The following is a 12,812-nucleotide window of genomic DNA, read 5'->3' as shown; positions in this document are numbered from 1 at the left end:
GGGAAAGAGCACAGGGGACCAGAGCTGCCTCTGGGTGACCGGGGGTGTCCAGCTCCCTGGGCTCTAAATCATTCGGGACACTCAGGATCAGAGACCGAGGGCAGTACAGAAGGCGGCCTGTAATTATTAGCTGCTGCCGGGAACGCAGCTCCGGAACACAGTAATGCATAATGCTCCGTCACTGTCTCGCTTTGGATGTTGCAATGGATTTTACAATGCGCATTTGGCAAACGTGTCGTGCAGGGCTCCATGGGAAGAGAGAGGAACACTCAGCAGTGGGTGCTGAATCAGGGTCTAAGTGTGTAATCTGAGGCTATTTGCTATAAAGTTGAGAACATTCCCTGAAAAATGTTGAGTTGTGCAGGAAATGTCTGGTTACTTGTGTAACTGTTTGCAAGATATACAAACTCATCAGGCTCTGACTCCTAAGTCTTATGACAATAATGCATTTTCTTCCAGACATGTTCAATTGCATATCTGATACACATACTGCTCAGCCAAAATGACTTGTTAGTGATTTATTTTGAATATCCAGCCTTTACCATATGACATCACCTCCTTAACTTGATGAAAAAAAGGTTTAGACTGAATTCTTCCCACTAAAAATAATGGGGCAATGGTTTCTCGATGCCAATATTTACTGATATCAAAGCAAAATATTGTCTTGGTTATTTGTCTTAATTTAGCCCAAACAGTACACAAAGCACAGTGTACAAAAACAATATGTTCTTTCTTCTAAACCAGATCATCACTTACTAATTACTATATGATTTGAATGAAAACAGAGGCATGATTCAGTGATGCTTTATAGAAATTATCTCACTATATTTAGAGGTTTTTTCTTACCTTGATTGATAGAGTGGTCATATAAGATGACTTCCTATATCTGCCTCCATCCAAAATCTCAGAAGGATTGCTTTTTAATTGTCCATTATACAAACTATAGCAGAATGAGACCCAGATCCTTTGCTAAGATCTCTAAGAAACAGCTACACTATGTATGTATATATATACAGATAGTAATATACATAGTGTGTATATATGTGTGTGTCTGTGTGTGTGCATGCACGCACATATATAATCCATTCTTAAACTTTAATTAAAGCTTACGGATCCCGATGGTATTTGAACATTCCTAAAATGCAGGTGTTGCATTTCTGTTGGGCTGAGATACATTTTGCAGAGACCATTTAACGTATCTCAATCCAACACAAAATCCAACCCCATATTAGAGGAAGTTAATGTGAGAAGTGATATGCCCAGAGAGAATCCTTTGCTTCTGAGCGTGGACCTGGATGCAGCCAATGTGCCTTACCTTCCTGTGATTTCTGTCCTATTTGGAAACTCACACGGAAACTCAAGGGTTTCAAGCTCAGGTAAAGCATCAAAGGAAAAGTAAATTAAAGGAAGGACTGCCACATGAATACCTAGAAGACTTAGTACAGAACTAGTCTGCTTCAGCACACCAGGAAAACAAGATTTTTGACTGAGGACTCCAGGACACATTTGACAGAATGAATCCGTCTCTTCCCTATTAGATTTCTACTGCCTAAGAAATCTTTAGCAGAAGCTACGAATGCGTTTCTCTCAAACCTTTCTAGCATAACACTCCTTGTTTACAGGCATTCAGCAGACCTTTGCTTCCATCCACATCAGGCCCTTTCTCCTCCTGCCTTTTCTCGAACAGTTCCCATAGCAGGCTCCCGTACCAAGGGTGGGGCGGTGTAATGGCAACCATGTTGTGTCGGTGCTGAACACATCAAAGCCCATTCAGCAACTTCTTCTGCTCTTCACTGACCACGAACATGCCCAAACAACACCAAACACATCCAACATGAACTTTTTGCCATAGCTTACCCGTTGTTGCTTTTGCATAGAGGAGGGAGGAGAATTTCTGCCCGTTTGCCACTAGATGGAGTAAAGCCAAAACTGTAGATGTAACTAGTCTTGCGATGGAAACGCATCCCTTTCCTTCATGTTTTTTTTTTCTTAAATGAGTCTATTAAGTTGAAAACTAAGCCTGTCTAGCCCTAGAGGGAGTGAAAGAGCCCTGTTTGTTTTAGTATGCTGCACTGATTTGTGATTCAGGGGTTCATGGCACATGGACTTTCCATTTCACGCATTGGAGAACTGAAGTCAAATTCTTTGTCTAACAGCACCCAATTCAGATGAGTAAATAATGAGTCTAAACTATGGAGAGAGCCCCTGTGCTATGACTGTGTAGGTACACAGGTTCTTTCTTTAGACGTCTAAGGTAGAGCATTAATATTGGACATCCTTGACATGTTGGCGGACATCCTTGACATACTGGCCGACATTCTTGAAAGAGTATATCAATGGTCCATCTTCCCTCTTTCACTCTGTTAGCACGCCTTTCACACTTGTCTATGCAGGCATCTAAACTCCCATCCTCTGCTCAACTAATTACATACTAATGATACATGAAGAAAATCACAAAATATTTCCTCTTGGGGTGTGGCAAATTATAACACTGTTTTCACAGCACAGGTGGTATTCCCAGATGTGCTCAGCATTGCCCTAGTTCTGTTTCCAACTAGGGGAGTTTTCCTATTGCCTTAAATGGCAGCTGACAATAAGATAACAGTTATGGCTTCTGAAAATCTACTGCATACAGATGTGTATTTTGAAAAGTACAGTGCAGTTTGAACGGTTCATTATGCTGTTGTTTTTGTAATTGTGACAATTCTGTAAATACATGAAACTGTTGAACCTTCTGAAAGAAAGTCCAAAGCTATTTTATGTACTGTTTTGCTTAGTTCACTGAATGGAATGGAATGGAATGGAATGGAATGGAATGAAGTAGAATAGAATAGAATAGAATAGAATAGAATAGAATAGAATAGAATAGAATAGAATAATTTCATTTGGAAGGGACCTACAATGATCATCTAGTCCAACTGCCCCACCAGTGCAGGGCTGACCCCAAATTAAAGCATTTTTATGAAAGGCATGGCCCAAACGCGTCTTAAACACTGACAGGCTTAGGGCATCGACCGCCTCTCTGGGAAGCTTGTTCCATTATTTGACCACCCTCCTGGTAACTGTTCGAGTCCTGAGAACCCTTATCTCCTATCACATCTTACTTGGCAGGAAAGTAAGCAATTCATTCATACTCTGCCTTGAATCTGAATTATAAGCTATTTTTTACCTTTATTTTTTCTGAAGCAGGAAACATGTCTACTTCACAAACTTTGAAGATCTTCTGCTAACCAAATGAAAGCTTTGCAAATCTCTGCTACCACTAATACTCTTCCAGATGAGGCTGCTTGGATGTTATTTCTTTTCCACAAAGTGAGGCTCCTTTTTACTGTACTCAGTGATGAAATGATTTAAGGGAATAGCTGGTCAGAAATCCAAATACATCTCATCAAGAGCTTTTTAAAAGAAAATATTGAGGAAAGTTTCTGCTTGACGAAGAATCTTGTATTTTCTCCAGGAAGTTTTGAACAGATTTGGGAAAAAATAGAAACTTCGAAACAGAATCATGTATCTACTTAAAATGTTCTATTATGGTATTTTTGCATTTTTTTTCAGAAAGCAATGAAATTACCCTTCATAGTGAAACAAGAAATTATAGATGTATTTCATATCAATTGACCTTTTGACCCGAAACACCATTCTGTTTGAGATTTTAAAAATGATTAGTGGAAATTACAGGTCATCTGGACAGCAAAAAAAGTTGCCATTTCAGCTTAGAGTACATCAATTTGAACTAAAAGCAATGTTTCTGCATGCAAGAATATTTCAACCTCTTCTACAGAGCTCCCCGTGCCAAATGCTTACCTCTCCATGTCGTGGCTGCACACTTCCAGACTGTCAGGGTTTAATGACCAGAGGTGGCTTGTGAGGTCTCAGTTGTACAAGCAAAGCTGATTTTTCCCTCTCCAAGGCTAGTGGAGCAGGGCCAGAGCCAGGTATTCCCGTCATGGACAGGAGAGGAAGAGTGGGCAGGGACATAAGAGGGATGAAGAAAGAACCAGGGGAAAGCACGAGTGGTTCAGGCTTGTTGCTCCTGATGCTTCCAGGGGGACAGGGAAACGGAGCTCATCTGGGCTGCCTCCAGCCCAGGACTGTGACAACTTCCCACATCCCAGCTCTTTCTTCAGCAAAGCAGTGGAAACATCCAGGTTAGACCTCTGGCATAGGCAGAGTCTTTTACGCCCCTCTGTCTTCCATGGCAGTATCCTGCCAAAGCAACTTGCCCGGGCCTACAATTAGCTCTGATTTTGACTAATAATTCCTCTGCTTTGCTCAGTTCAAGAGTACCATGCCAGAATTTACAGGGTATTTAGGTGAGACGCATATCTTCTGCTACCAAAGGGTGTGATCCCCTCAGCAACCAAATAATTTTTCTTACTGAAACTGTAAGCTGGATGGAGTTGGCATATCTTAACTTTCCCAACAGGAGTTTGGCTCGGCTATCCTATATGCTACAGAACTTTTTAACACAAAAAGATGAAGATTTCATTTATCCTTCTTCACTAATAAATTTATGATTGTACTAACTCCCACTTCCTTGACATCCCTGCTGGAGTATTAGTTTCGTGTCACATCTTATGAACATGAGATACATAAATAGCTCTTGCAATTAACATACATTTTCTTTCAGGGCTCTCACACATGTCTTCTAAAAATTCCTCATCCTATTTTCTTCACAAAACTGGGCATCACTCTATTAAAAATGTGCTATGAAGGAGCTGACAATTATTTGTTGCTTTGCTGAAACACTTTGAGTGTAGTCATTAACATTCATATATATTTCTAATCTGCATGCGTGGGGGGGATCCACCACAACTACCCAACTTCAATTTCCTAAAAATTTGGCATCATACAGAAAGGACTTCTCTAGCTTTTTTGGTACTCGGTGGAGAGAAATCAGCACTTTCATAAGGCAAAAGATTTCTTCTGAAGACATATGTAAGGTTATGGCATCAATAAAACCCTAGAGATATTCTTCTCTCTCTGCCAGTCATAAAAGGGGACGTACGCGACTAACTTAAAGTAGGTAACTAATTTTTTAGAACTTAAAGTTGGGTCAGACGAATCCCAACAGCTATGTCTTAACTTTAGCAACTAGTGAAAAAATGTTTTTATTTCAATGAAAAAGCTCTGTATCAGCAATATAGCTATGCATATGCTAATGTATATGTATTTAAATACTAATGAGTCAATCTAATCCCCCATATAGGTACAACTACATTATACTAATATGCACCAACTACATTTATTTCAAAATAAGGGGTTTTTTTTCATCTTTCCTTCCTGACCTACCTTTCTATCTCTTCACAGTCTGGAAGGGATCACTGCCTAAATACTCGGTATTTTTTTAACTTATTGAAGAAAAAGCATTTGGAAACATCTCGCTCTCTTCATTGCATATTCCTTGGCAATATTCTATAGTGCAAAAGGGGTTTTAAAATTGGGTTGCTTCCTGTTGCTCAGCTCGTAAGCCTCAAGTCTTTATATAATTCTGCAGCTGTGAAATATCATTTCATTCTAAGGCTGCAAAGAAAATTGCTTCCTTCTCTGTTGTTCAGGCAGGACCACCAAGCAAAGGGGAGCAAGGATTCTGGTAGGGGCTGCGCCTGAGGTCGGAGCAGGGGGAAGCGAGCGGCTGGGGCTCACGTACACACAGCATTTTTTTGGAACGTGTTTGTGCCAGGGAGCACGGGAGCCAACAGCCCGGGCCCAGCACAGACACAGCTCTGCCGATGTGTCCTTGCCATTCCAACCTGTTATTGAGCCACCCCAGCGCTACGCCTGTCCTTAGTCGGGAAAGAAAATTATGCCAATGAAAGCGATTCTTTTTTGATATGGAAAAACGTCAGAAGGGGCCAGGATAAGATTAGCAAACCAATTTCCATTGCTGACCAAACACAAGTTTAAATCCAGGTCACTAAAGGTGAAATGTCACTACACCAAATTATGTAGTTTTGACTTCCCAGTTAATCCTTATTTCGAGGTAATGAAACTCAACTGTCATCTGGAATACCATGTCCAGCCCCGGCATCCACACCTTCAAAAGGATTTTGAAAAATTGGAAAGCGTTCAGGAAGCTGTTTCAGGAATGCTTTAAGAACTCTTTAATCCAGCAGACAAAGGCATAACAAGATCCAGTATCAGAAAGCTGTGTTTTGAAATATTCAGATTAGAAATAAGGGGTATAAGAATCTCATAGGCAGGGAGGGACTTACTAGATTCCCCATCACTGCAAACTTTTGAATCTAGACTGGTTTCCCTGGTAAAAAAAGATCATCCTCTGCTTACCTAGAACTATGGATTTGAGGCCAGAATTAGCAAGAATCTTCAGATTCCCCTTGGGCTTTGGTAAGCAATAAGTCAATGAAAAGTAAGCCTTAATTTCTAGCTTTATGCCTCAGGCCTTCTCTTTTTGAGTATGCACGTAAAGTTGGGACAATAGTCTCATACCCACAGGAAAACCCGAGCCAAGTTTTAGAGAAATTCTGATAACTGGTTATTTAAAGCTATTTAGATTTTTACAGATAAAAAAAATATATTGTCCTCCTTTTTTTTTTTTATTATTTTTGTACTAGAGGTGTGAGTTATGATCCAAACATATGTATGTTCAAATAACTGGAGAAGAGGTAATGCTGCAAAAAACAACTATAGAAAACAATTTACTCTAGGACTCTTTCTTTCCATACTTGCACAATATCCACTTGCAAATCATAAGGTCATCAGATTTGGTCAGCATTTAGAGCCATTCAGCTATATTTTCATTAATAGAATTTACTGTCAATATACTTAAGACCATTAATTTTTTTTTTTTAATATTTGATATTCTTATTGCAATGGTTACCTGATATTGTTTATGCTACCCGAGGGGATGAGTGGTCTAACACATCCAGTGCAAATACTTGCACATTCAGATTAAAGTGCGGCATCCACAGATGTTTGCTTGAATAAAACTTCATTACTTAACCAAAATATGAAAAAGTGCACAAGCAAAAGTGAAATTATTTAAAGTCCTAAAAACATTCTCTGAGTACTTTGCACCAGTGCAGTCAACATTCAGAGGAAAGTGGCATGACACATCAGAGACTTCCAATGTCCCCTTCTATTTTACACATAATTTTTCTAGGTGGTATGCTGCCCCTTTTACCTATTGCCCCTCCATCTCTTTTTTCAATGCAACTTTGGAATTGTCAAATCCTTCTGTCACCAGACCTTTCTCAGGCTTTGCCTCATGCCTATTTTCCTCCCGTCCTGACCACTCTAGTTCTACATTATTCCAATCCAACGGACCCTAGATTTAGGGAAGTATATTACTTGTGAAAATGGGGAGGCATATGCTCAAGTCCCCTTGCCGTAGCTACACTGCAGTCCATTTTTCCACTGCAGATGGGCAGGGGGGCACCCAAATGAACTATATAGTATAGTACTTTGGTACGAGAAATTCTATTGCCACTATGTGTCACCCACAGCACCTCAGGAGCTGCAGAAGTCCTAACCCTTGTCTCTGAACACCAAGCCCCAGAAGCTTCTTTCTGAACTTCCTAACAGTTAGCGGGAATGGCACTAAGCCTGCCGCCTTATATAACATTTAGGCAGACAGTGATGCTATTGAAAGCAGACCTGAAGATGTGCTTATGTACTCAGAAGTTTGTCTGCTTTTTTTCTAATTATGTAAGTTGGCTTAATAGGAGTCAATAGTACGAACTGTACCCATCTATCACACCCCACCCTCCCCACCCCCCTTCTCAACAAGAAGACTCACGAGGGTGATCAGTGAAAATACTGATCTAGGACTAGAAGAAAGATAATTAAGGGGGTTCTTGCCTTTTTGGTTCTGCTATGAATTTAGCCATCCAGTCTTGTTCCTTTAGCGTGCATATTTCTCCTTATTCCTACCCAGGCTTACTGTCATATATAGAACAGTGGATTAGTCAGATCCTATATAGCATGGCATGATAAGAGTGATAAGTACACACAGCAGTCCTGTCATTTTTAACCTGCTGAAGATCCTCAAGTACTTTGGAGATGGAGGCTTTATAAATACCTGGTTGTGATAAAATTCGTCCCTTGGAGAAAGGATGATGCTTTTCCAAATGCAGTGTCAAGCACTCACGACACCTGCAGACCCTGTAAAATGATATACATTCTTGCACTGCCTTGACTGCTTTGTGTTCTCTATGGATGATTCCCTTCTTGTCCCTGCATGATTTAACATGAATTAAAATATATAGCGTATTTTTTGTATCATTGATATCAAAATAGATTTACTGATGCACTTAGGCTTGCGCATTCACTATGCATTTATGTGCATATAAGACAGGTCATTATCTACAAACTCAATATATACTAGTTGTTAGGTATAGCTACCTGAAGCACCCCACCTTTTGAGGTTTAATACTCCGGCAATAATCCCAGTCCATCACCGAGAAGCTCCCTGAATAGTTTGCTTGAATATTCATAAAGGCTAGCTGCTTTTTGGGGAATGGACAGACATATGAATTAACTCAGGTTCCCGCTCAGCCTCCCATGAGGTGGCAGGCGAGTTAGGTGAGCAGCGAGTGGTCCTCATGGAATTCAGGGCAGCAGAACCGCAGCCGCTGACCAGTCTCCCCCAGACCCCTGGCCCGGAGTGGGAAGACGGCATGTCTTGCTCCCAGCATTCATGACAGAGCTGTTCAGATGCCAAGTTTGCTCTTGAGACATATCTTATTTGGTAGTCCACCTCTCTTATCAGTTTAAACCTTACACTTGTACCTTTGGGGAAAAGAACATAGCCAGCTCAAATTCAAGAAATTCCTAGCCTTGCCAAGAAGAGGAAAAGACAATTTATTTCTTTTATTCTTAAATTCACTGTGTGTAAATATTGCCAATATATAGATACATCATTTTCATCGCATAACACACAATATTTGAGATCATCGTGTTATTCAAAAGAAGACTCTTCATAGTGAATCCACCTACAGCTGACAAAGATCTGTTATTAACTAACAACAAAAAAAGAAGGAACCGAAGGTACGAAGAAACAAAATGTTATATTACTTAATACACATATATATCTCAAAGTTTAGCTGGATAATTCAGTCTGAACTGTGCAGACATTGCTGTGTGACATTAGGAGCAAAGAGAAGGAAAAAAAAAACCCCATCATTTACATGGATTTGATGAAAGATGTATTAACTGTGCATAAATTGTATAAAACAGGCCAGGCAGATTGACAAAACTTGGCAAAAATAATTCAATCCTCAGAGTCAAATTATGCAATAAAAACAAGCTGGTGCTATTCAAACTGGTACATTTCACTTTAAAAAAGGCAGAAATATTCCTAGATTCCCAACAAATCATAGATTCCACTTGTTTTGGCCAAATCTCAGTCCCTTTCTAGTTCATGCAATACATGCGAATGTTTTTGTAGTGATACAAATTTTGTTGCTGTTCAGTTTTCCTGGTCTCTGAGCACATCTATTTATTTCCTAGGATTATGAAAAAAGCATCTTAAGAAAATAACGTAAGGGGATGTAGACCGGACATTACATTTACGAGGCTTCCTAAAGAACAGGACTTGCAGGGACAGCCATATGTGGCAAATGTTATATTACAGGATATTCTGTGCTCTGTCACCTCATTACCTCATTCAGTAGCAACTTAATATAATTTCTCCAGAACATTTAGCTAACATGTTCATGTTATGTTTGAAATACTGAAAGATGATTCTATCCTTTTGTTTAAACTGATGATTTCAGTGAAAAGTTTGTGTATTTCCCAAAACATCCACTGCCAGTCACTATCAGTGAGATAAATTTAGGTTTAATTAAACGTCTATTTCAATTGCACCATGTGATATTAATAAACTTTTCCCTTGTGTGCTGTACATATTTAATTGTTATCATATGTATTCCGTCCTCAACGTATCCCTGGCAGGATTCTTGTCACTTAAAATCTGCCCTGCTGTCAGAAGGAACCATCCATCATTTTATTTGTTTGCTTGGAGCCCTCTCCTCTGCTTGGGGTGGGTGGGGGTTGCTTTGGGCAACTCAAACATCTCCCACAGCCTGCTCGCTCTGCCGTAGCAAGGAAGAAAATGCTTGTTAAGTTGGAAGAAGACGTAATCTCAGCCGTGGACAGCAATGGGTTACCTCAAGAGCAGTAATAGGGAAAGCCTGAAGTACACAGAGCGAAAGAGCCACAGCTTTCCTAACGAGGTGTAGCAGTGACTGAGCAGGCTGAGGATCATCTTTTCCTCCTCCTCATAGCTTCTGTGACATGAGGTCCACAAACAAGGGTAACATGGTGCTTTGGGTGAGTTTGTCCTCCTTTGGGACATGCTGCAACTTATTAGTCTTCTTTCATCTTAGGGAAGTTTTGAACGATTTTTCCTCTGCGACACCAGAGATTTGAAACACCTCGAACTAAAGCAAGAGGCTGGAGCATGTTATGCAAGGATACAATACCTAGGGCTGGGTTATAGATCAGGTTTTGAGAGGAAACCCACCATGAGATTAGGAACTAAGGAGGAGCAAGGAAATGTTAGCTCTTGCAGCTGGAGAAAAAAATACCCCTAAGATTCTGAAACTTTTTATTTTGCTTTTTCTTTCTTTCCAATTGCCTGAACTTGTGCTGTTTGGGAGTAAAGGCAGACGTCACACAAAGAGCACCACTTGTAAGAATCTCACTCAACACATTTTTCATGAAAGAAATTAACCAGGGACCCAGTTAATTACTCACAGTTCTTGGAAGAAGCTATATTGGCTGCCTTCCTGGTTCCACACATATTGCCTTTATTAGTCGTTATACGGCAAGTGAATCATACATGAGAGAGCTGGTCTGGCTCTAATATTTTGAGGTTATCTGGTCCTATTTAGTAATGTTCCCTAGAGATCCAGATGTCCCCACAGCCTCTCATGACAGTGAAGAAGGAAGAGAACTCATCCCAAACGGACTTCTGCTCTCTGCTGCTCTTCTCTCTTCTTCGGCTAGGTAGTCTCTCAATCCAACCTGAGAAAAGAGAGGTGGAGTGGAGGCTAACCGGTCACCTCATTCATTCAGTTCATCTTGGATATAGGCAGGATCATCTGCTCTAAAACCACTAAAGCATCATCAAAACAGGGTAAAAAAGGGAGTGTCCAAGGTTAATTCAGAGAAAGGGAATGACAGACCTCAGATAGCTCAACTTTAGTTTATTCTTTTAATTGTCATTGAAAGTAGTTCCAAGCAAAAATCCAGATCTATGTCACAGACTATATGAAACAGAAAGCGTAGGCCTGGACATGTGTAACGCTTTGGCATATGACATCACTGCTTTGACTCTAGATGAGCAATTTTCGAAGGGTTCTGGGTGACTCAGGTTCCTCAAACTACATTTGAGAATTCAAGGATTTTGTAAAGTGTTCATGACTTACTCTTGAGAAGCACGTTTTGGGCCACCGTGTCCTGAGAAAGGACCAGTGAATATCTACAGACCCATTCTGCCTTAAAAAGGAATGAGAGCATCAATATTTCACACCCTCCTTCCCTCTGCTTTTTTCTGTTCTTCACTAGTTACCCCTTTGCTTACTACAATCTCCTCAAAACCAGTATGGCAGCATGTATTATTAAGCCTTCACCAGGCTCAGTAGGAATCAGCCCCAGGCTGAAAAAAAAATTCCGTCAAGGAGAAGTTTATTTCAGGCCCTGTGTGGACTCATCTTTTTTAATCTGGCAAAGTGAATTTGTGAGTCTTCTGGAGAATTTTCAAATGCAGATGTGTGAGGAGCAATCATTTCCTTCAAAATAAGACACAAAAGAGAGGCAACTTCCAAATACCTGAAGCCCAAGTTCCTGGATCACATGGGTGGGCTCAGGGCATCTGGATAGAGCTTGGCTCAAATGAAATTTTACTGGGAGTGAAGTGAAAGAAGGTAAAGGCAGAGAAAGGTGTTAGTGCTTTCTTTTCCTTCTAAGGAACACACAGAGTAATTTACATTTGAAGTCAGAATCAGGCAAGACAGAGAAAGTTTCATTCACGTCTGCTGTGAAAAACAAAGACAGCATTTTTGACAGGAATCGTTTTATCCATGCTAATGAAGTTTCTTATTGGGGGTTGGATGGAGTATTTACCCATGTCCCGGTATGGGATGTCGCCCTGTCTCAGGTAGAAACATATTTTAGAGTTGTTTTTCATAGCAGAGATAAAGTACTGAAAAAACCAGGATCCAAATTACCACTCCTTAGAGTGCTTTTCTGGCTCGAATCCACAATGTTAGAAAGAACTCCAAATTAAAAAACAGGTGCACTATGTCCAAAGGCATTTAGGTGCCTAATTGTCTATGAAAACAGTACGAGCTGTTGAAGATCTTGACAAGTGTGATTAATCTTAAGGGGACGCGACATTCTCCTGCATTCTCGCAGCTTCTCCTAAGCCACGACCCAATGTTGCCGCTACGACCTATTCCACAGGCGGCTGAATTATCACGCAGATAAGCTATGCGCCAAACCTTCTGCGTCAGCAGTGGGATATCATGTTTTGTAATTCCCGTTCAGCAAGGTGGCTTTAAACGGGAGTTATTAAGGAGCCACAAGTGGAATACTTGCGCCAAGTGACCATAGCTGGGGTGGGTCCAGGCACTGAGGCTGAGGAAACTCAAGACCAGGAGTCAGTCACCGGGAACAGATGAGCCCAAGGCTCCAGATGGAAAGTACGCTCAGGAAAACAGAGAAATCAAAGCTACCCTAAACCGAAGAGCAAATCAAGAGCAAGATCAGGAAATCAAAGAGCTTGTACTAAGTCTTGGACAAAGATGAGTTAGGACTAGAACGAGATAAAGCAGGTTAGTCAAGAG

The sequence above is a fragment of the Charadrius vociferus genome, unplaced genomic scaffold, assembly GCF_000708025.1.
Source record: "Charadrius vociferus isolate BGI_N301 unplaced genomic scaffold, ASM70802v2 scaffold309, whole genome shotgun sequence".
Classification (NCBI taxonomy): domain Eukaryota; kingdom Metazoa; phylum Chordata; class Aves; order Charadriiformes; family Charadriidae; genus Charadrius; species Charadrius vociferus.
The sequence above is the reverse complement of the archived record's forward strand: the minus strand, read 5'-3'. Positions refer to the sequence as shown.